Source organism: Ornithodoros turicata, chromosome 10 (assembly GCF_037126465.1).
Source record: "Ornithodoros turicata isolate Travis chromosome 10, ASM3712646v1, whole genome shotgun sequence".
NCBI classification, from domain to species: Eukaryota; Metazoa; Arthropoda; class Arachnida; order Ixodida; family Argasidae; genus Ornithodoros; species Ornithodoros turicata.
The window spans coordinates 22,748,910-22,771,207 of NC_088210.1; the positions used below are offsets into that span (position 1 = coordinate 22,748,910).

The window sequence follows — 22,298 nt, forward strand, 5'->3', positions numbered from 1 at the left end:
TCGAGTTCGAAAACCTGGCGGATTTATTAGTCTTTTTCTTTTTCTTCGATTCCCATCGTATATGCTTCAGTGCGATCCGACACTGCTCCGGCAAAATTCTTCATACTCGCGAGGTCAAGTTGTTCTGCCGACAGTCCACGGACAGAGTCGAGGAAAAAAAAAAAAGAACGCGAAAAGTAAACAGTCGCCTTCTTATAGGCAGAGCAACCACTGTTCCCGCTCTTCAGAGCTGCTTCGTTTCATTTTTTTAAAAATCTTGTTTGTATTTTTTCTTAATCAAAGTATACACAAGGCATCTTGAAGGAACAAAAGTGTCGGAAGCCAGAGACGTCCGCTTTAGGGAAGCTACAATTTCTCTGAACGCAATAAGATAAAGAAAACATGAAAGGCGCAGTTTAAATATACGCCCCGCTGAGACGATAACGTGAGAGAAACATGATGGCAGCAAAGAACACCGTAGTTGACCGAACACTCGTCAAAGCGAAAAAAAAAAAGATGAAGGACGTCAAAAACACGAAGAAACGCAAATATGAGGAACAGCGCGAATGAATAGCGAGGAATTACGCTTTTTTTTCTCTCTCTCTCTTGTTCGCCGTGGTGGTTTCTGTGAAGTTGCTTTTGCCACATTCTCAAGTGGTACTTTTCAATCTGTGTCTGCTTAAAAAAAAGGAAGAAGAAGAAAAAATACAATTCGGATGAGAGAATGAGCTCGTTTTTGTTTGAGGCAAACAGAATTGGAAAGGCAAAGGCAAGGCCGCCCAGCGGAGGCGCAAGAAAAAGATTGATCTGTTTTCTTAGAGGAGAGATTTTAAGGTTGGTTTCCAATCTGGTCGTTGCTCTGAGCTGAGGGATATTTTTTTCTTTCTTTCTTTTTCCTTTTCTTCTTTTTTTCCGGTCCGGTAATGAAATGGAAGAAATAAGCGAGGCTGGAAGAAGAAAGGCTGCATGCGAGTCGCGGCTGCCACAGAAGTTGATCTCTTATTGGATTTCTTGATTGCGTGATGGGAGGGTGAACTTTGTCACGGCAAGCGCTCGCCTTTTAGAGTTCCTCTGTTTTGTTTTTTCCTGTTCTGACTGACTGTGTGTCGTCAATGTGAACTTTCCTCCGCGTAATGTCTGGATGGGTGAGGGGGACGAGGGAAAGAAGTCAGAGGGTTAGATGCCGCTTTCAACCTTACAGACACAACTGCTTGTCTGTCTTTATTTTTATTTTTTCCTTCGTCTCCTCTCTCTCTCTCTCTCTTTCTCTCTTTATTGCAAAGCAGTTTACCTGACGAGCACCTGAGGCGCTTTTGAAAAAGAAAATCAGGTTTGGATTCAATAAAATGTTGCCGAACGGTTTAGTTGTCTGATATGGCGACATCCTGATCTGAGGAGAGGGGTCACGCGTCTGGGGCCGACTTCACGGGGAACTGTGCCGACAGTCGCCTAACAACGTCCGAGGAAGATCCCAAGGAAAACACCCAGGCAGCGTATAGTTGGTCCTATGTCACCTCCCAATCTCCCAGGCCTCATTTGAAGAGAAACGTTGTACACCCCTTTTTCTACACTGCTCGTGGCTACTTATCTAGGAGCCTTTTTTTTATCTAGGAGCTAGGGACAGCAGGGAGGAGTGGGGTACAGAGGAGTTAGTATGCGTCCTGGGCCGACTTCAAGGGGAACTGTGCCGACATACGTCCGGAAAGTCTACCGGAAACCCCAAGGAAAACCGCAGACAGCACAGCCGGAGGTGCGATTCGAACCCACCACCTCCCAGTCTTCAGGACGACCTTGGTTGCCACCAATCAGACATATTGCATTTGGATCGCTTTCAAACGGAGTATAACGTGCACTATATACTGTACCATATTTTTCCCGTTACCTGAGTAGGCTGCAATTTGTAAGAATCCACAGGCAGCCGACAGGGAACCTTATACCTTCTGAATACTGTTCTCTCGCACTTTCACGGCTGGCTGCTCTCGGAAACAGGTGTATTCTTCATTGCTTTGCCTCGACCTTCATTTCGCGGTTAGCTCGACGTCGCTCGTTTCTTTTTCATCTTCTTCTGCTGCTTTTTGTTTTCTTTTCGTTTTTTTTTTTTTTCACTTTCCTGCCAACGTATATACATGGAAGCGTCGTTTCGCATGGATGATTCTCTATCGCGCAGAAAAATTACAAAGTGAGCGTGGTCGCCGTGGTTGACATCCTAATACCGAATAAATCTTGAAAAAAAAATTATATATATATATAATAATGCTTTTGTAGCTCAAAAAGAAAAATTTGAAGTATCTTTCCACAAAGAAAGTTCTGGGCGTAGCGTCTTTCTAATGTCTTTCAGCTAAACAAACTGCGTAATCCGGTTTTTGTTTCCTTTTTACTTTCCTGTTTTTTGTGCGTTCTCTCTTTTTTTTTTTTTCTTTTCACGCCGTCGCAGTTGACTGGCTGTTGAAGTTTTCTATTGTACTCGCTAATGGTTACTGCTGTCTGAATTTGCTCCGGCTGTGTCCTTGTCCTTTTTTCTTTGCGTTCAATTTTTTGTTTCTCGCATCATTCGGGTCGCCATTGATTTTAAAAAACCAGGACGGACTTTATTTAGGAACTTATATATTTCTTGTATTTCGCCAACACCGTGATTAATTAAACGGTGACGATACGTACACTAATCTCTACAATTATGATATGTACATTGAAAGCCACGTTAACTGAGGAACCTTGTCCGAAGAGACTCGGAGTACCTCGATTTCCTAATTTCTCAAATTTTGAGACACCTACACTCTAAGATGAAATAGAGTAAAGTGGGGGACAAGCTATCACTCCCCAGTTCAGTTTTCTGACACTGAAACTTACTCCCTGCCAGCACCACAAATACTCCCCTAAGCTGCACCTAAACTTATTATAAACTTTATTATTATATTAACTTCACATAAACTTATTCATATAAACTTCACGTAAACACATTAGTCCTTGTGGAAATACATCTTGCCTCCAAAAGTACTAAGATTTCCCCCCTCCCCTTTTTTTCCTTCTTAGACTGTATGAATAAATGTATAATTATATAAATTGGGTTATAACTTATAATATGTAAATACTTAGCGTTATTGTATCACATTGAGGTTAATGAAACACAGGAGAGCAGAAAAAAAAACTTCAACCAAACGACGCCCAGTTGTTTGGATAAAATATTCGATTTCGTAACGCTCGAATGAAATAAGATCAAATCGATCAAAAAAACGGCAGTTGATGGAAAGAATGCCCGCAGCTATATCATGGCGTGAGAGTATAACATTTCCGACCGGAGGGTGTAGGTTCGACCTCCCGCTGCTGGGTGCCTCTCCATCAACAGCGGTCAGGCAACCGTTTATCACTTCAAGACCATCACTGCACCTATCGCATCACTACTCTTTTTTTCTTTTTTCAATCAATGAATCAATCAATAATCACTACTCCTAAACGCGTTTAAATGCGGAAGCTTTGTACAGCCGTCATATGGTCATACATCCAAAGGGGGGAAAATGAATGTTTTGGGGTGTAATTAGAGCTTCATTAAACCCCACTTAATCCCATGGCCCCCTAACTTTACTCCCTAACACTATAAGTGGTTCCCCGAACTACGCAGAAATTTCCAGGCATTTTGTCCCTAAAGGAGCTATTACCCTACACTCTTAAAAATGAACTTCACCGCATAGCACGCTCCTAGCCAACCATCATTTCGAATGATACCGTTATCTGCCCTGATTTGTTGAAAACCGGAGGCGTATGCCTTTTCTGTGACAATTATGAACAGCATAAGTGTCACAAAAAAGCGTACGCCTCCCGTTCTCAACAAATCAGGGCAGATAACGATATCATTGGAGATAGTGGTTGGCTAGGAGCGTGCTATGCGGTGAAGTTCATTTTTAAGAGTGTAGGGTATAATGTTCGTGACAATCCAAAAGGACTAAAATTACTTCCTTCTTGCTGGCTCAGCTGCCTAGGGGGCGCTCTGGTTCACTGCCATCAGTGCCACCTGTGGTGGCAAGGATAAGTTACTGAGAGTCCGAAGTTTTGGAAGTCGGTACATGACAAGTTCACACCGCCGCAGCCACAAACACAGATAAAAGGCACACACAAGGGTAAGTTATTTCTAGCGTTTATCTCAACTGTTTTGCAGTTTCCTGCGCAGTTATTTCATCAGACGTTGTACAGATTCACTAAGGTAGGTCGAACACAAGATAGAATTCACGCAATGACGTGTGAAATCGCCAACATCGTCATCTAACCCTTGTAGGATACACTGCAAAACATTTGCTCCGCCCGCCACCAGGGAAGAAAGCGTGCGCCAGTGTCGCCATGCCAAACTCTCGAACTCGCTGGCTCGATAAAACTATCGCTTCAACACGTTTTAACGCTATGCCACCCTTCCTATTTATTACGAGTGAGCACCGCGAATCAGCTGTTGCTGTGAGCGGCGTATGAATCTAAAACGACGTAAGCTTTGCAGTAGCCGTTCGTCATTAAATCTGTAGGTGGCGCAACCAGGGAAAAACATTGATAAGTTGATAAGTTAATATATATATATATATATATATATATAAAACGTGATCCACACTTAACAGATCGGTTGATGGGACGATGCCCAGCAGGGGCTAAAAGTGCCGAAAATAATAACCCTCGTCCCAAAAAGCGCAAGGCGAGCGCTTATATATTGAGTATTAATTTATTAACCGGCCTCCCGTGAATATGTCCTGCTGAGGCGGTTATCGAAGTATAAGGGTGGAGTGGACATGGTCATTTTATGAGATCCCTCCTTGTTGTCATTACGCTTCTTTGTTTTGAGTGCTGTCTCGTTGACTGAGTGCATTGACGAGGAGGGCATGCATGCCAGCAGGGCAGGGCTCGGTATAGATTGCCGTTTTGGTTACTTTTACTCCCACTGCATTATCGCGAGTTAGCAAAAGGATCCCATATGGCTACAGCCGCTTCTTGGCTATTCATTAACGTCAAATGCACTTCTCCGTCTTCTTTCCCTTTTTTTTATTTCGTGTTAGCGCCGCGAAGCAACTGCGGCTATGAGCGGCGTGCAGACGTGGACAGATGGAGAGAGGACAGCAGGGAGAAGTGGGGGAAAGGGCGTTAGTACGAGTCCTGGACCGACTTCAGGGGGAACTGTGCTGACATTCGTCTGGAAAGTCTTCGGAAAACTCAGGGAAATCCTGAGACAGCACACAGCCGGTGGTAGGATTCGAACCCACCACCTTCCCAGTCTTCGGCACGACCTTGGCTACCACCAACGAGTAGGACGCCTTAACCAGCCCGGTCATGCCGCTGGTTCCGTCTTCTCTCTCCTTTACTGATATGACGTGTGTATATAAGTTTACTCGAAGAAAATAGAAGAAAAAAAGTTCCACCAGACAAAAGAAAAGGGTGAAAGAAAAAAAGAGCAAATGTTGTTTTCTAGAAATCGGAAGCCTATAACATTACGGAAGAAATTGATGCGTGATTTGAGGTACACACGCTTGCTCTGTAACCAAATCGCGAAAGGTTATGTCAAGTTGCAAATATACGATAATAAATCAAAAGCTAAGTCAACAGCAACAACAACTACAACAAAAATAAATGATGGGCGAAAGTCATATAATTAATAGATAGATAGAGGCTCCTAACAGTCTTTTTTTATTTTTTATTACTGCCTATGGCTATATATGCGAGACCTATACAGCGACATGTCCATTACGCGTCATTTTGAAGACTCATCGCTTCAAAAGCCAATGGGGACGAGTTGGGGAAACAGATCCCCTGTGAGTGCAATCATCATTCCTACATGTATGTGCGCGTGTTCGTGGCAACAACCAACAATACAGTCCTGGGTCCGCCCCATAGCAACACAGGACACCCTCATCAAGTATAGCTGCGAACGTATACTCAATTATTTCATTCGCGCTTATTCGTGTCGTCACGCATGTGTCCATCTTGAGTGTAAGTTGCACCTGAATAGAATATTTATTTCACTCGTTTACGAAATGTTCACGATATACAGGGTGTTCAAAATTAAGCTTTCACTAGCACTTTATAAATAGGCGAACAAAAGAAAACTGGTGCTATTTTTTCTGTTCCTTGAGTAAGAAACAGGTGTTACATAATTAGCAGCACCTGTTTCTTACACAAGTAGCGTAAAGTTATCATCCGGTTTCCTGTCATCGCTGTGTTTGTCAACGCGTGTCTGTGTTTGTCAACGCGTAGCGCTCGTGAAAGCTTAATTTTGAACACCTTGTATAACAAAACCTGGCCGAACACGAACCATATCCATGGGCCTGTGACATCCTCCGACACATATGGAAAATCTCGGACTTGTGTGCCACACGGCCGCCGTCCCTTAGAAACAAAACGATGTCATTTAACTTCTCCAGTCCCGGTATACAAGAAATACGAGGTATGTACTAGAAGTGCATTAACTTGTAGCTACCTAACTAAGAGAATTATACTATGTATAGATGAGGTCCGTTACGCGTACACATGTCAGTTGTGAAGATCAACATGGCGGCAGGACCACTGTCGCAAGAACTCCTGCTCACCCAACAAAAGAAGGTCTGCTTTCTAAGTAGTCTGTTACCAACTGAGTCACCATGGAGAACCTATAGGAGGATGCATCAACCGGTTCCTCCTATTCTGGGCCTGTGCAGCGAAATTTTCAAAGCGTCAAAGCTGTCATTATCATACCTAGCTGTTCGAACCTTGTCCTCATCTGTTGGGTCGGCCGACACACGAGTGTCCACAGAGTCCTTGCTGTGACACACTCTCGTAGCACATGGTCGCTATATATTCTCCTCGGCACCGCAGTTGGAACATGAGGGGCTGCTGAGAAGACCCCATCTGGCCAGTTTGTCTTTCGTTGGCGAACACACAGAATCCCTGTCATTAAACGTCCGACTTAGGCGTGTATTTTGTGGATAATTTATTGTCGATTTACTGTTTACCGTCTAACGCCTCTGAGGAGCAGCTACCTGCCAACTAGCTTTCCAGAAAAAAATCGCTCACTTCACTGTTCAGACCAGTCGGCTGCCTTCCCTTCTTGAACCTGCCCAAGTGTGCGCGTCACCTTGTTCGATGCTCTTTTTGTGGAAGAGGTCTTCGCATATGCGAGAATCTGAGGCGAGTCGAGGGTCAGCCACAGCTTCCTGTAAACGATTGAATTGCTGGACTACCTTCTCGTAATTCAATGGTGGTTCTTCCGCTGGCGGAAGTTGCCGGAGTTGCATCTTCGTTTAGTAGCGCACTGTCAACTTGTAACCCACCAGATGTGACCACAAATAAAAAAATATATGAAGAAAAGACAGCGATGTTTTTTGCGAATTAATTTCCGTTCGTCTTCAATAATTGCTTTCTTAGAAAATTGTCCTCGCTCCGAACTGCTCGCACCATTTAGCAGTGTGCCTTTCCTCGCCCTAACGAATAATTCTTAATCTAAATTTTTATTTTTATTTAATGTTTATTAATCTTTAATTTTTGAGTTTGAACGTTCCATTCTTCTTCTCTTCTCGCGAGACAAACGTTTACTCGGTAATTTCCGCTTCTATGTGACGGCGGAAGATCCAATCAAGATTCGCGGAGTTCCCCCTTACGCAAGTTCCATCGTCCCGCTGCATATATAAGGTGAACTGAATCTCCGATTTTCGAAAATTATGAGCAGGCTTGATGAGAGTGGCAAATTGCTTAGAGTTAGATGCGAAACAAAATTTCGTGATTTTTTTTTTCTTAATTTCCTAACGAAGCTTTTCTCATGAACGCGTCATTCGTCGAGCTCTTTGAGTTATGCTCTCAGATGTTGGGGGAAAAAGATATATATATATATATATATATATTTGCGCGAGAAAGTCCCACGTTCAAACAAGCTTCTGCCGCAAAAAAAAAAAAAAAAAAAAAAAACAAGAAATGCGCAGGCGACGGAAATTTGAAGACGGAAATTAGACAAGGGATCGTTTCTCTTTTTTTTCTCTCCTTTTTTTTTGGTGGGCTTTCCGAGTAGAAGGAAGAAAGAAATTGACTTGCCTGCACGTTAATCATATTCCGAGTCCCGTTCAACGGGAAAGATGATGAAACAGCTTTCATTGCAAGCATATTTTCCATAGCATATATGGAAAGGCCGAAGCCAAAGACTCTTCTCGTAACTAATGAGAAGGGAAATGACAGGGAAAATGCGGGTACTGTTGCGCAAAATTTCCGTTGAAGTCATCGACGAGAAACTACGTGAGGCCGGGAAAAAATAAAAAATAAAGACGAGAGAGGCGACGGTATGTCAAAAAAGAAAAAAAAAAGAGAGATAACAAGAAACGTATTCTGAGCTGCAGTAATTCGTAACTGTAATTAGGTGCTATTCTGGTTACAGTAGCTGCAAAACGAAACTGTAATTAAGTTTCTCTAGCAGTGCAATATCTTTCTTCCGTTTGTCTTTACTTATTTATATTAAACGTTCGAAACATGACCGTCCTGTTGAAGGCAGCGCGGACTGTCGAAACGTCGACCCCTAAATGTAACTGTAAATCTATTTCTAGTACTTCCCATTAAATTGTATTTTTTAAATGTAATAAAACTAGCAATTGTTTTCAATTCTTATGCGCCTTCCCAAGTCTCTTCATTACTCGTAGTATATATCTTTTTCGCGTCAATCTGTCCTAAGTTATCCTGTAAGTTATCTGTAATAGCATTGTACAAAACTCCAAGCGTCATTTATTATTCTTCAGTCCTGACGAAGGCGGAGCCTCCGCCGCAACGTTGACGTGTCCCTTAACTTCCCACATGTAAATAAATAACTTTGCCCCCTTTTTCTTACTTCCGATACCTTCGTTGTTTGCCTCTCGTTTTTTCTAGTACCTATTTCATTGCGCAGTCGCCAGAACCCATTTCTTTCAGCATTATATAAAGATTTCATCTGAGGATGGCACACGCCAGGTCACAATATCCGATTCGTTTTGACAACCTGCAATGCAGGGACCGCCGCCGCGCGCGTCCCAGCCCCGACTTGCGGTGCGACGTCCTGTATACACACACTATTGTCACTGCCGGTCATTGATTATGGCCTCTTGTCCACGCTCCCCAGTTTCTCAATGCAAGAAGACTTCGCCGTCCTTACATCGATGGCCAGGCGGGATTCATAAAAGAGGGAGAAAAAGTTCTTTCAGAACCCGAGAACCCATTTGTTAGGTCTTTTCGCGCACGCGTCGAGACACAGAGAGAGAAGAAAAAAAACTCGCTTTCGTAAATTTTTTGGCTCCTTTTGTACGGCCCGGCTACTCGAGATATGGTATCTTAAATAAAACGCTGCCCATGGGGGTATTTTATATTGAAGAGTGTGTTGTTGAATGAGTACAACGTTAAGGATGTATGAGTGGCTCGTGGACGAGGGGCACGCGGACGGAGTTGGCGATTCGCTCTCGACTGTGGTGGGTCCCGCGGGGAAGCGGAAGAAGCTATATAGATATGGGGAGGACTAATCTTTGTGTCGTCATGCGGTTTTGTAGCGCCTCGCGTGACCGATGTTTTCTTGCAGAAGGGGGCAGCAGCCGTGCGTCCGGCATCAGGGAAGTGGGGAAGGGGATGTCATACCACCGCTTTTGACTGGGAAAAGTGGGTAGGTCGCCTCAGAAAGAATGAATGGAACACGTCAACACAGGTGCCACGCGCCCCTGACATGTAAGAGATACACTCTTAAAAATGAACTTCACCGCATAGCACGCTCCTAGCCAACCATCATCTCGAATGGTATCGTTACCGGCCCTGATTTGTTTAAAACGGGAGGCGTACGCCTTTTTTGTGACGCTTATGCTGTTCATAATTGTCACAAAAAAGGCGTACGCCTACCGTTTTCAACAAATCAGGGGCGAGAACGATATCATTCGAGATGATGGTTGGTTAGGAGAGTGCTATGCGGTGAAGTTCATTTCTAAGAGTGTAGTGTAAAAAGTATTTGAAATACGATAATAAATACCGAAGGGAGAACGTACTTGAGGTGCAGTAGAAATATTTGGAAAATAAATAAATTAGAGTAGAGTATTCAAAAAATACATTTGAGAAACATTATGAGGTAAGATAAATATTTGACTCGTTGCATAGGTATCGCATTCCACAGTGTTCGTCAGTTACCCTTTCCTATTGTCCTTTGAAAGATAATCCACACTCTCAAAAAAGCAGAAGTTCATCACATAGTATAGCTCTTATCCATCCACCGTCCCGAATGGCATTGTTCTGCCCCCTGATTGGTTAAAAACAGGTGGCGTACGCCTTTTGGAACGCTTATGCATGTCCAACAAAAGGCGTACGCCCCGCGCTTTCCATCAAATCGGGAGTGATAAAGGTATCATTCTGTGCAATGGTTGGCCTTCACCGTGCTATGTGGTGAAGTTCTAGGTTTAGAGTGCACTTGGTGAGGAAGATGTAGTGCTTCTCCGTAACGTTTTCAAGAGAAGAAAAAGACTATGGAAGCAAGAGTACCTTTATGGTGAGCTATATACCTGCTGTGAAACTGAACATGGTGTGAAGACAACAAACAGGCAAAAACGGGAGAAGTCTAGCACTCGCAAGTGAATAAGATAAGTATTTAAAGAGATTTAAACATTTATTTTACTGAAAAACAAGCTTTCGGACGGAGTCCGTCCTTCATCAGGTTCGAGACAAACGACAAACAGAAAGTACACTCTCAGAAATGAACTTCACCGCATAGCACGCTCCTAGCCAACCATCATTTCGAATGATACCGTTATCTGCCCTTATTTGTTGAAAACCGGAGGCGTACGCCTTTTCTGTGACAACTATGAACAGCATAAGTGTCACAAAAAGGCGTACGCCTCCCGTTCTCAACAAATCAGGGCAGATAACGTTATCATTCCAGATTATGGTTGGCTATAAGGAGCGTACACTCTTAAAAATGAACTTCACCACATAGTACACTCCTAGCCAACCATCAACCCGAGTGACATCGTTCTCTCCCCTGATTTGTTGAAAAGGGGAGGCGTACGCCTTTTTATGACACTTATGCAGAAATGTTAATTGTCACAAAAAGGCGTACGCCCCGCGCTTCCCACAAATCAAGAGTGATAGAGGTATCACTCTGTACAATGGTTGGCCTTCAGCGTGCTATGTGGAGAAGCTTCGGCTTAAGACCCCTTCGCCTTTCCGTGACACTTAACGTAACTGCATAAGTGTCACAAACAGCCGTACACCTCCCGTTTTCAACAAATCGAGGATAGAGAACGATGTCGTTCGAGGTGATGAGTGGATGTAAGCGTGAATGAGCGAGTGGAGCTCCGTTTTATGGGTGGCACCCCAAAAGTGTGCTCCGCTGCCCAATTCGTGTCGATTTCTCGCGGCGGTTTTTATTTTGTTCTCAGTTACTACGGCTGGAAATTGACCTAACAGGTTAGTCTGGACGCCAGCGCTGTAGACATGTAGTAGTCAAATTTATTGGCGCCGCGTACTCCGCATGCTATTTCTGTATAGATTGCCAGCGATGGGCAGAGATAACGTGTGCGACTCGCGGGCAGATGCTGACCCTGATAACGGAACCCTTGCACCGAGTGATGGTTTCCGCGAATATATAGTCACCGGTCCCACCCGAACTGTTTTGATTGAGGATTATAAGTTGCGATAAGACGCGTCATCATCGTCGATTAACCTACGTTTATGAAACGACTTCTGCACGTGCTTGTCTAGCTTTTTTTTTATATTTTTTAAACCAGTCCGAATAACGTCTTGTTTCAACGTTACCCGATCACCAAGCGCGAATGACCGATATGGGAAGGGTTTTCTGTACAATTACGCGTACTGACTCTTTATGGATATGAGGTGTGACTGCACAGGGTATTGACATCGTCTGTTAGGAAGAAACTTGAAGGTACTATCTTATGGAGCCGATGCTACACTAAGCGGATGGGGAACTGCTTTTATCATCATCATCATTATCATCGATTTTCTTTTATTCTGTGTTAGCGCCGCGATGCAACTCTGGCTATGAGCGGCGTATAACAGACGTAGACAGATTGAGACAGGATAGCAGTACGGAGTAGGGTTAGGATGCGTCCCGGTCGGACTTCAAGGGGAACAGTGCCGACATCCATCCGGAAAGAATGCCGAAAAAACCCAGGGAAAACATCACACATCGCACAGCCGGTGGCGGGATGCGAACCCACTACCTCCCAGTCCTCAGCACGACCTTGGAGTACCCACCAACAACAAGTGGATGCTTTTGCACACTCGGCCATGTCACTTCACCACGTCGCGAAACAACTGTCATTACGAGTCATATAGTTCTCGTTCCTGACTTGCTGAATGATCCCTTAAAACTAAAACTTAACCCCTTAACACGCTCATACACTCTCAGAACGGAGCTTCACCGCATAGCACCCTGTCCGCCAACCAGCTACGAATGATAGGGTTACCGCTTCTGATTCGAAGAGCGTGTGGGGCGTACGCCTTTTTGTAGCAATTTAGATATATGATAATTGCTACAAAAAGGCGTACGCCCTCTGTCTCGTCAAATCAGAAGCGATAACCCTATCATTCGTGGCAAAGGTTGTCACAGAGCGTGCTATGCGGCGAAGTTCTGTTTTTAGAGTGTGGGGCGTACGCCTTTTTGTAGCAATTTATATATATGCTAATTGCTACAAAAAAGCGTACGCCCCTCTGTCTCGTCAAATCAGAAGCGATAACCCTATCATTGGTGGCAGTGGTTGGCGCACAACGTGCTATGCGGTGAAGTTCTGTTCTAAGAGTGTAGTCAACTACCATCCCGAATGACATAGCTGTGCCCCCTGATTGGTTAAAAACGAGAGGCGTTCGCCTTTTTGTCACACTTACGAAGTTCCGTTAATTGTCCCAAAAAGGCGTACGCCCCTGCGCTTTCCACAAATCAGGTGTGATAAAGATATCGTTCTGTGCAGTGGTAGGCCTTCACGTCCGCTCTGCGGTGAAGATCTGTTTTAAGAGTGTGGAAAAGCTACACGCCTTTTTTGTGGCAATTTGGATACATATTAACTGCTACAAAAAAAAGCCGTACGCCCCCTTCAGTCAGGAGCGATACAACTGTTCCATTGGACACAAAGTATAACCCTTTCGAAAAATAAATAAAAATAAAAACGCCGAAGGATATCTCTTCTTGAGTTCTTGCGTATATACTTAGCTGCGTTCGTGGGAATGCATGGTGAAAGATAAGGGAGCAGTATATGTATGTATAGAGGCCTATGCCGCGCATGTAGTATACGCCTCCGAATACCACTCTTCTGAGGCCTGGTTTATGTCGCGCAGTCTTGAAGAAAGTCATCTGCACCCCCTTCTTCGTTTCGTTTTTTTTTTTTTTTTCCTGCCTCAGAGCCCCTTTAATTTCGTTTATTTCCCTCTCACTGCCGGCATTTTGCGACGCCGTGGCCCCGTTTTCTTCTCTTCTTCGGTCTTTGAGATCTGACAATTTATAATTCCCGAGGCTCCGCTGGATGCTGTACAGGGCCGCCGCTTGTTCTCGGGCCGAGTCCGCTCGAAATTCCGCCTCGAGTGTTTTTCTTCCTGCATTTCGTGTCCTGCACTTTTTTCTCTGCTGAAGATTTTTTGTTTGTGCGATTTCGAAGCGCATACGCGGGGACGCTTGTTTGGTGGAGTAGAGAAGTTGCTCAGCAGCTTATATATATACGCAGAAGAAAAATTCGCAGGGATTGTATACGGCGATGTTGCAAAAAAGTAGCCAAACAGCGTAGTGAGGAACAGTCTACAGTACACTCTTAAAAATGAACTTCACCGCATAGCACGCTCCTAGCCAACCGTCATCTCGAATGATATCGTTATCTGCCCTGATTTGTTGAAAACGGCAGGCGTACGCCTTTTTTGTGACACTTATGCTGTTCATAACCGTCACAAAAAAGGCGTAAAAAAACTAAAAAGAGCACAAACCATACAGACGCAGGACATGCAACCTCTCTGCCAGCGAAATGCAACAGCAAAACTGTCAGCCAAGTATTTACAACAGTTTTTTTTTTAAGATAGACCAGAAGCCAGGAGTCATGTTTAATAGAAGGATAGCACTAGCTTACATAACAAACAAAGTAACAAAATTTGTCTGGACGTTTTCTTTTTCTTTGCTGATGATGACGTCTGCATAGACGTCGAAACGTCCAGACAAATTGTGTTACTTTTTTTGTTATGTAAGCCAGTGCTATCCTTCTATTAAACAGTGTTTTTAGACGCATCAGTAAACCCGCCGAGATTTTAATGCGTTTTCGTATATCTCCGCACTCCATTGGCACTGCTACATGAAACAACGGAAAGTTCCCCTCTCCCAATTTTTACTTGAAGCGCGTGCCTCGGTCCGTTGCCTTTTGTTTCTTTCCCTGTACGCGCACCTGCAAAGTGTCTCATCAAGCAGGCGCACCTATACCTCCCTTGTCGCATTCACTGCTCCGTTGATCCGCCTCTATTGGATTGGCTGCCTGTCTTCACAATCCACCGAACTGCGGTGACCCCCGCGATTCCTGCACTGTCTTTTCGCGGCCTCGCCCAAAGTCTAATGAATGCTGCTGCGACTCCGCGACGCATTGTGATCCCTTTTAATGAGCAGAGCCATCCTTCCGATAACGTGACGTTGCATAAAATCATCGACCGTGTCGCCGTTTTTCTGCCTTTCAAGATGGCTTTCGTTAGCTCCATTTTGTAACAGTTTGGCCCCTGGACTGGTCCACAGCTCGCAGCGCCCTCTCGTGGGCGACTCTCTGGACACTTTTGTTTGTGTGTGTGTGTGTGTGCGTGGAGATTGTATTGGAATTGTGCGGAAGTGACTCGGAGCACGTGTCTGGCGGCAGGTGAGATGCTCTTGTTTTATTGTACTTAATTTATTTGAGTTCCATTTTGGACCGTCTTCAAATTTAAATTCTCCTCTGGAACGTGGCAGACGTAAGGTACTTATATCGTGCTGCGGAAATTTTGCGATTTTCAAGATTGGGTTAAGTTTGTGCAACAATAATTAGGACACTGAAACGCTTTCGTACGAATTATCTCGCATATTATCCCACGAATCATGCTAATTGTCTTACAAACCTTGGAGCTATGTGTATGCATTAGTACGCGAGCGTTTTTGGCAGACGACAACGACAAACCGGACACCAGACTACTCATGTTGCCTGCTTCGCAAACTGTTCAGGAGTTAAGAAGTACAGTCGACGTCATGTTTGAGGATACGCATGCAGACGATGCAATTAACGGCGAGCTCCTTTCAGTCGTATATCACTTCCGCTAAGAATCTAAACCAATCCTTGTCACTTTACACCAGCTTAGTTATAACAAGCGTGAACGTGCCTTTCTGCGCAAGCTTTCCATTATAACTTGTGAGGTATGTACGTGAGCACTGCGTGTAGTGAAGGAACACCCGGGAATATTTTGTTGTTGCTGTTGTTGTTACTGTATACCGTTTTCCCCCACCGTTCGCATATATATAAGTATTACGTGGTGAGAAAACCGCTCTCGCTCCACGTTATGCTAAAATATGCAAACATTTCTATTCGCTGGAATAATCTGATGTAACGAGCAAGCTTATTAGTACGGCGAGCACGCCACGAAGGTTCCCCCACTGCCTCACAGTCTATGTTTTATAAAGTATAACTAACCGCTGGGGGTCGGCCGTGAATTACGCGTTGCCGATAAGAGAGCTGCATATTCGTCGTCTTTTGTGGTTTCGTATTTCGCGCATACCTGTTTGTGCATTGTGTCTCATGTGAGTTGTTATTTACGATTATAGGATTCGCATACCGAAGAAGTCTGACGTATTTTTGACCGCTTTTGCGAGTGCTATATTCTATTTGTAAATGGCTCACGGTGCTCTGTGTGGTGCTTTTTTTTTTTCTTCTCTTAATTCCTTCTTCCTTCTTTTTTTCTGTATAGGACACCTCAGATCCACGATTGAGGGTGGGGGATATGTAGAGTTAAAATAAGCGGAGAGGTTGTCCACGACTGAGTCGAGCTTCACACATTTCACTTCATTGTAATGTCTCACGCGTCATTGTATTGAGTACTGCACCCCGGCGGTGAATCACCCCACGCCATCGTATTTGTTGTTGTTGTTGTTACTATATGTCGTGTTCTTTATGAGCACTTTACATAATGCGGCTGCATCTACAAGTTACGTTATTTCTTTCCATTCTTTTTCTGTCGATTATAATGATCAAACATCAAACATGCACGCACAAAATGTGCACATAAAACCACTACACACAGCGGGCTGGCGTGTGCATATATAGTTTGTGGTGCACGCCACACACACACAAAGTGGAATCCGGTAAGCAAAACTAAAGACAGATACGAAAGCTCGTGCAGGAACCTCCGATTAATTACGCTAATTAGCTTAAGTTGTGCCAGGTTTTCTTTCCCCCGGGGCTGCGAGCTTTTTTGGGGGACTTTGATGCCCGGAGTGGAGCGCCATTGAGCGGACGCCCACGGAATCTCTCTAGCTGCCTCCTGCGGAGTCGCTGTTATTGGCCACTTCGGCAATGATGAATGTTATTGCCTGATGGGCGGCAGTGTGCGTGTACAGCCGCTGCTGGACGTGGTGGGCTGACCGCACGCGATCCCGTCGTCACACGAGTGACCCCACATTCACTTTCACTGCACACGTACGACGACTAATTATCGTGGGCAGCACTTCTTTCGAATGGCATAGGAAATATAGAGAAGTGTTTCCGACTTGCTAAATTGTTGTGTGCGACGATTTATCAAACATCTGCAAAGCAACCGATCAACCAGCGACCAATACCGACCACTCTAAAAACAGGGCTTCACCGCATAGCACGCTTCTAGCCAACCGTCATCCCGAATGACAGCGTTCTCTCCCTGGATTGGGTGAAAACGGGAGGCGTACGCAATTTTTCTGGCAATTATGAACTGCGTAATGCCACAAAAATTGCGTTCGCCGGCCGTTTTCAGCAAGTCAGGGGAAAGAATCCAACGTTACCCCTCCCACCCCAGTGGAAAGAGCGATGTCCTCAGTCGTCCGACAAGGAGCTGAGCGTACACTCTTAGAAATGAACTTCGCAACTTCGCCGCATAGCACGCTGCTAGCCAACCATCACCTCGAATGATATCGTTACCTGCCCTGATTTGTTGAAAACGGGAGGCGCACGCCTTTTTTGTGACAATTATGAACAGTATAAGTGTCGCAAAAAAGGCATACGCCTCCCGTTTTCAACAAATCGGGGCAGGTAACGATATCATTCGAGGTAAAGGTTGGCAGAGGGCGTGCTATGCGGTGAAGTTCATTTTTAAGAGTTTATTTGAAGATTATCCACGTACAACCGGGCTTATGGACATTCTATACGACTTGTTGAATGTGTGCTGCGTGTGCCCTCAGCGATTCCTACATTTTACACTCACATGGTTGAAACTTTTGAACTAAATGTTGAGCGAACTCCATGTCACGCTGCGTAAAGCCACGTAGTATCCTCTATCAAAAGCCAAGTAAGTAAATAGAAGTATGTACATGCCAGCGTGGACACGAGGCGCAGATGGAATATGTAAAGGACTTTCCCGCTTTATGTGACACGTCGCTGACCCATCATTGTGTGTCGACGACGTAATCGTAACCGGCTCCCTCCCACTTTTCCCCCCGTCACAGCTCACTTTCTTCATTCCCAGCTTTTCCGCCGGAATGTGTTTCGACTGCGAGGTCGGGCTGCTGCAAGTGGTTCTACTCAAACGAGGCCCTTTTATCTTTTTGAGGTTTCGACTTCATGTGGGCGGACGCCTGCCTGTTCTCCCTCTGTTTCTTTTCTTTTTATCCTTGCGGTGCGTCTCGCTCGTTTCAATCTCTGTATACGAGCACGGTTCGTTGTGAGCCACACGTACGAACCAAGCACCGGCTCTGGGCATATATTTTGGCCGAACTTTGCATTCGGTTCTCGCAGTCGCTGACCTGCCCTTTCTGTCTCATAGCGTCTTGGTTACGGTTGAGCCGCAACTATAATTATAGTTCACCCTGGGTGTGGCGCACGCAGAGCTATAGATGTGTATGTATGTTACCGGTGAAACCGAGATACAAAGTAGATGCTGTTCAGGACGTCCGTACACATACAGAGGTTACTGAGGGAACTGGGAAGTATATTGAGTGTGGTTCGTGTCGCCTATTCCAGTTAAAGACGAAAAACCTGCGCGAGAGTGGAAGAATATATGTTTATTGGTGATGTGATGTGATGTGAATAAAGAAAAAATGGGGATGTGAGTTTCGACGAAGTCAAACTGGCTACCCCAGTACACTTAATACAGAAAGTTCAATCCGATAATGAGATGATGAAAACGCAAAAGGATGATGTCCAGAGACGGAGGAAGGAAGGAAGATACACAGGGATGATCAGTTAAGTGAGAGCATGCGCGTGCGAAAAAGGGTACACTCTTAAAAATGAAGTTCATCACGCTCCCAGCAAACCACCATCCCGAGTGACATCGTCCTTTAACCTGATTTCCTGAAAACGAGGGGCGTACGCCCTCAGTTTTCATCGAGTCAAGGGAGAGAACCTTGTCATTCGGGATGATGGTTGGCTAGGAGCGTGCTATGCGGTGAAGCTACGTTTTTAGAGTGTACAATTTCGAATAAAATGCAGTTGAACTATATGTTCAGGTTTTAAACATAAACTGAATTCCCTGCCCGTCCTGATACACGGACACGAAACTCTGGTAAACCATGCCACCATATACACTCGCGGTACACGCGAAACTCGTAAAATATTATATTCCGCACGACAACATTCATTTTACTGCCTCTCTGAACTCAATATCAGGGCAACTTTTTCTCCCTCCTTTCTCGCCGACTGCGCAGGCGCCCCCAGAGACGGGGATATTCGCACGATGTATGCAGCGATCATCCCTCCTTAGTTATCCAAAATGTATTCTATTACAGTACGGCGCGCGCGCGCGTTTTGGTATGCCAGGAGTGAAGGCGGAAGCGAACGTCCCTCTAATCGGCTGCTGATGGGTGGGTGTCTTATGCAACATAATTACAAGCTCCTCGGATGCGCCCATAGCAAACTTGGTTGCGTGAAGCAAACGTGTCTTCCCCCCCTCCCCACAGGTCCTCGAAGGACGTTCCAAATATCTGAAATCTTGCACAACGTTCACAAATGACCGAGTTGTAAATCTCCGCACGCAGGGTAAAAAAAAAAAAAAGAAAAAGAAACGATATATAGCGGCGTACCCCAAAAAAGGAAGTCGTTCTATACAAGGAAGTGCGTCTATACGCTACGGGTCGTCTCCATATATTCCTTTCATGCAAAATAAGCTTTATTGCATTTCGGAAGGAAGGTTTCTTTGTACTTCAAGGGCAGAACAGCGGATAATTATGGCTTCATTCCTCGAGTATTGGATGACATCCAATGCAACCCACGTGGCGTCGCGGTGTTTAGTTATGTTAATTCTTCCGCGAATGATTGTTATTTTCGTTTTGGGGAAATATTTAATAACGTGTTTCAGTTCTTTCTTTTTTTTTTCCTTCTTTTCGCTCGCTCGTCGTGTTGCGAAAGGTACTTTGCAGGAAGTGTCCGGGTTGACAAAGTAAAGGTACGTAATTTTCTTGCGGGAAGTATTTAAACGTATCGTTCGGAATAATGGACTGATGGGCTCTGAAGACATTTGGGTTGAACAACAGGTTCACCGCTGCATACTGCATTTCCTCTAATAACACTTTTCCTGCTGTATAGCCTTAAAAAAATCATTGCGTTTCATTTAACGCGAGAAGGAACTTCGAACGCAAGTGCGCTTCTCGTTTTCGCCGTGATTTTTATAGGCATTGAGCTTTTCCTTACCCATTCTCTCGTTCAATGATTCATTGCTTGGTAAAAATTAAAAAAATTGAGATGTTAGTCCCAAACCTCTGGAGGAGAGAGGAAGGCGTACGCCTTTTTGTGTCAATTACCATGTGTCCGAAGTGACACAAAAAGGCGTACGCCCCCCCCCCCGTTCTCTCTTCGAATCAGAACCGATAACCTATCATTCGGTCAGATAATAACCTTCGGTCAGAGCGATAACCCTATCGTTCGTGACAGTGGTTGGCGCAGAGCGTGCAATGTGGTGAAGTTCAGTTTTTGGACTGTAGCCAACCGCCAACCCGAGTGACATCGTTCTCGCCCCTGATTTGATGAAATCAGGGGGGCCTACCTCATTTTTGTGGCAATTATGAACCGCATAATGCCACAAAAATGGCGCACGCCTCCCGTTTTCAACAAATCAGAGGCGAGAACGATGTCACTCGGGCTGATGGTTGGCTAGGAGCGTGCTATGCGGTGAAGCATTTTTAAGTGTGTAGGGCTTTCACGAAGCGAACCACAAGTTGTGGCGTACAGAATTCGCGAAATGTAATGACCGCGAATATGTGCTCTGTGCTCGATTCACGAAATTAAACAGTGTACCAAAGTACATTGAACAAGGACGAAGTGCAGGATCGCATTACTGACACTGGATTGACTGATTGAAAAATAAAACATATAGATTGGAAATAGATTGTTGGCGCGTTTCTTACGCGCATTGATCCATTTACAGGATCCTTATAGAATCTCCAAAATACATTCTAGAGTTTTTCACGCAACTATCGGGAAGCGACGAAGAAAACATTTTGGATGCGGATCCCTGCACAGAGGCTATATACCGCATGTCCTGGAACCTGACGCAGAGAAACAAAATATTCACGCCCGCTATGGTCTCTAAATCTCCGCGAACGTCCGTGTAGGTAACCTTCATGCAAAAAAAGGTCTCGAGACCCTCTGCAGACGCGGCATCAGCAACCACACACACACACATACACACACACACGCGTTGTCTTTGTTGTTGCGCGGTGGCAGAGGTCTGCGGCGTGGTGGTTCCGCGTTGTTCTCCATCAAGAAAGGGTGCCTGTTCTCGGTCAGTGTAGAAAAAGAAAAAGCAAAACAGCGAGAAAGAGGGGAGGGGGGGATGAGCAAATAACAAGGAAGTAGATAAAATTTGTCCGTCAAAAACCACCGCATCCAGACCGTCCCGCTCGGCTGTCACGCATAACGATATCTTTACGACCCATTGTTGCTTGTCTGCCATTGCCTTAAACCCCCCTTTTTCGTATTTCTTTTTCTTGCCTGCCCTCAAAGAAGCCATCGTTGCACCACATTGCGAAATTGAGTCTTTTGAGCTATGCCTCTCAGTTTCCACGAGTAAAGAAAAACAGAAAACGTGGAAGTGATACTTAGTGCTTTCAACAGCGTATCCCAGAAAAATCCGCCGGCACAACGATCCGCATACTATATTGCTGATGAGCACGTTGATTGACGAACATATAGAGTCGACCCTCGTTAAAACGAAGTCAAGAGGACCGGAAAAATTTTGACACAAGCGGGAATTCGATATAAGTGCAAGTACCACACTCTAAGAAAAAAAAGGAGTAAAACGGGGAGTAATTGCAGCTTCTACTCCCCTAGTCTGCAATTACTCCGCATTTTAGTCCCCTAACCCAACATTTAGTCCCGACGTTTACTCCCCAGGACTGCAAATTGTCACTAAACTTCGCGAATGGTCTCCTGAATGCAAAAGTCTACGTAAATATGTGCCCTTGGTCAATTTGAACGACATAAGGCTGTATAACTCACACAACGTAGCAATTTTCCAGCCGCACAGAGTAAGAAACAGTTAGCGCATCTTTCTTCGCAAATTGTGCCCTAGTATGGCGCAAGATTTTATATCACTCGATATATCACGGTTGACGGTTTGCTTCAAAGTAGCTTCATGCATGCGCACCAATTATGTACCTGGGACTCTTACAACTGCGCGTGAAATGCGGTCTTCACTCTGTGACATTCATTTACTCCCGTGCATTTACTCCCGAAAGGGACTATTTTTTGTGGCAATGCAATTACTCCCCAAAAGGAGTAAAATTACTCCTTTTTTTTCTTAGAGTGCACAAGAACAGCGACAGTACATCGGAAACACCACGGAAGCCTAAAAAAAAAGCGCAATGGTCTACTGGTGTTGACGTTCAATAAATTTCCTCAAACGAAAAAGTATTCAGGCAAGGAAGCAAACTTCGATGGTGAGCACATTGGCCGAAGTTATTAGAAAACGGAGAGAGAGAGAGAGATAGCGTAAGCTGGATTTGCCGCAGGAGCTTCCTGCGACTCGCCCATCGCACTATGCGGAGTCGGTTGGCAGGACGCTTCGAATAATCGTGCTACAGCGTGTGGCCTTGAATAAAGCGATACTTCGAAATACGCGACATCGTTGTAACGAGTGTTTACTGAAGAAGAGCCCGTGAATATGTAATCTGATCATAATCATCTCACCAATCATTCAGACGGAAAACGTGGCGGGGA

At 44.8% G+C, this 22,298-nt stretch overlaps 1 protein-coding gene and 1 long non-coding RNA gene across 3 annotated transcripts in view; one reads left to right on the forward strand and one right to left on the reverse strand.

The window, feature by feature from the left end:
• Positions 1 to 22,298, forward strand: part of LOC135371073 (zinc finger protein castor homolog 1-like) — a 278,514-nt gene that overhangs the window by 131,252 nt on the left and 124,964 nt on the right. The window contains exon 5 of one of the 2 annotated variants that reach the window (XM_064605057.1): positions 3,946 to 4,091. The exons of the other annotated variant lie outside the window; for it this stretch is intronic. The gene's annotated coding sequence lies outside the window, so the exon portion shown is untranslated. The remainder of the gene's footprint in view (positions 1 to 3,945; positions 4,092 to 22,298) is intronic. 2 annotated transcript variants of the gene reach the window in all.
• The window catches only part of LOC135371075 (uncharacterized), a 198,797-nt gene that overhangs the window by 64,391 nt on the left and 112,108 nt on the right, over positions 1 to 22,298 (reverse strand). The gene's annotated exons all lie outside the window — the stretch shown is intronic.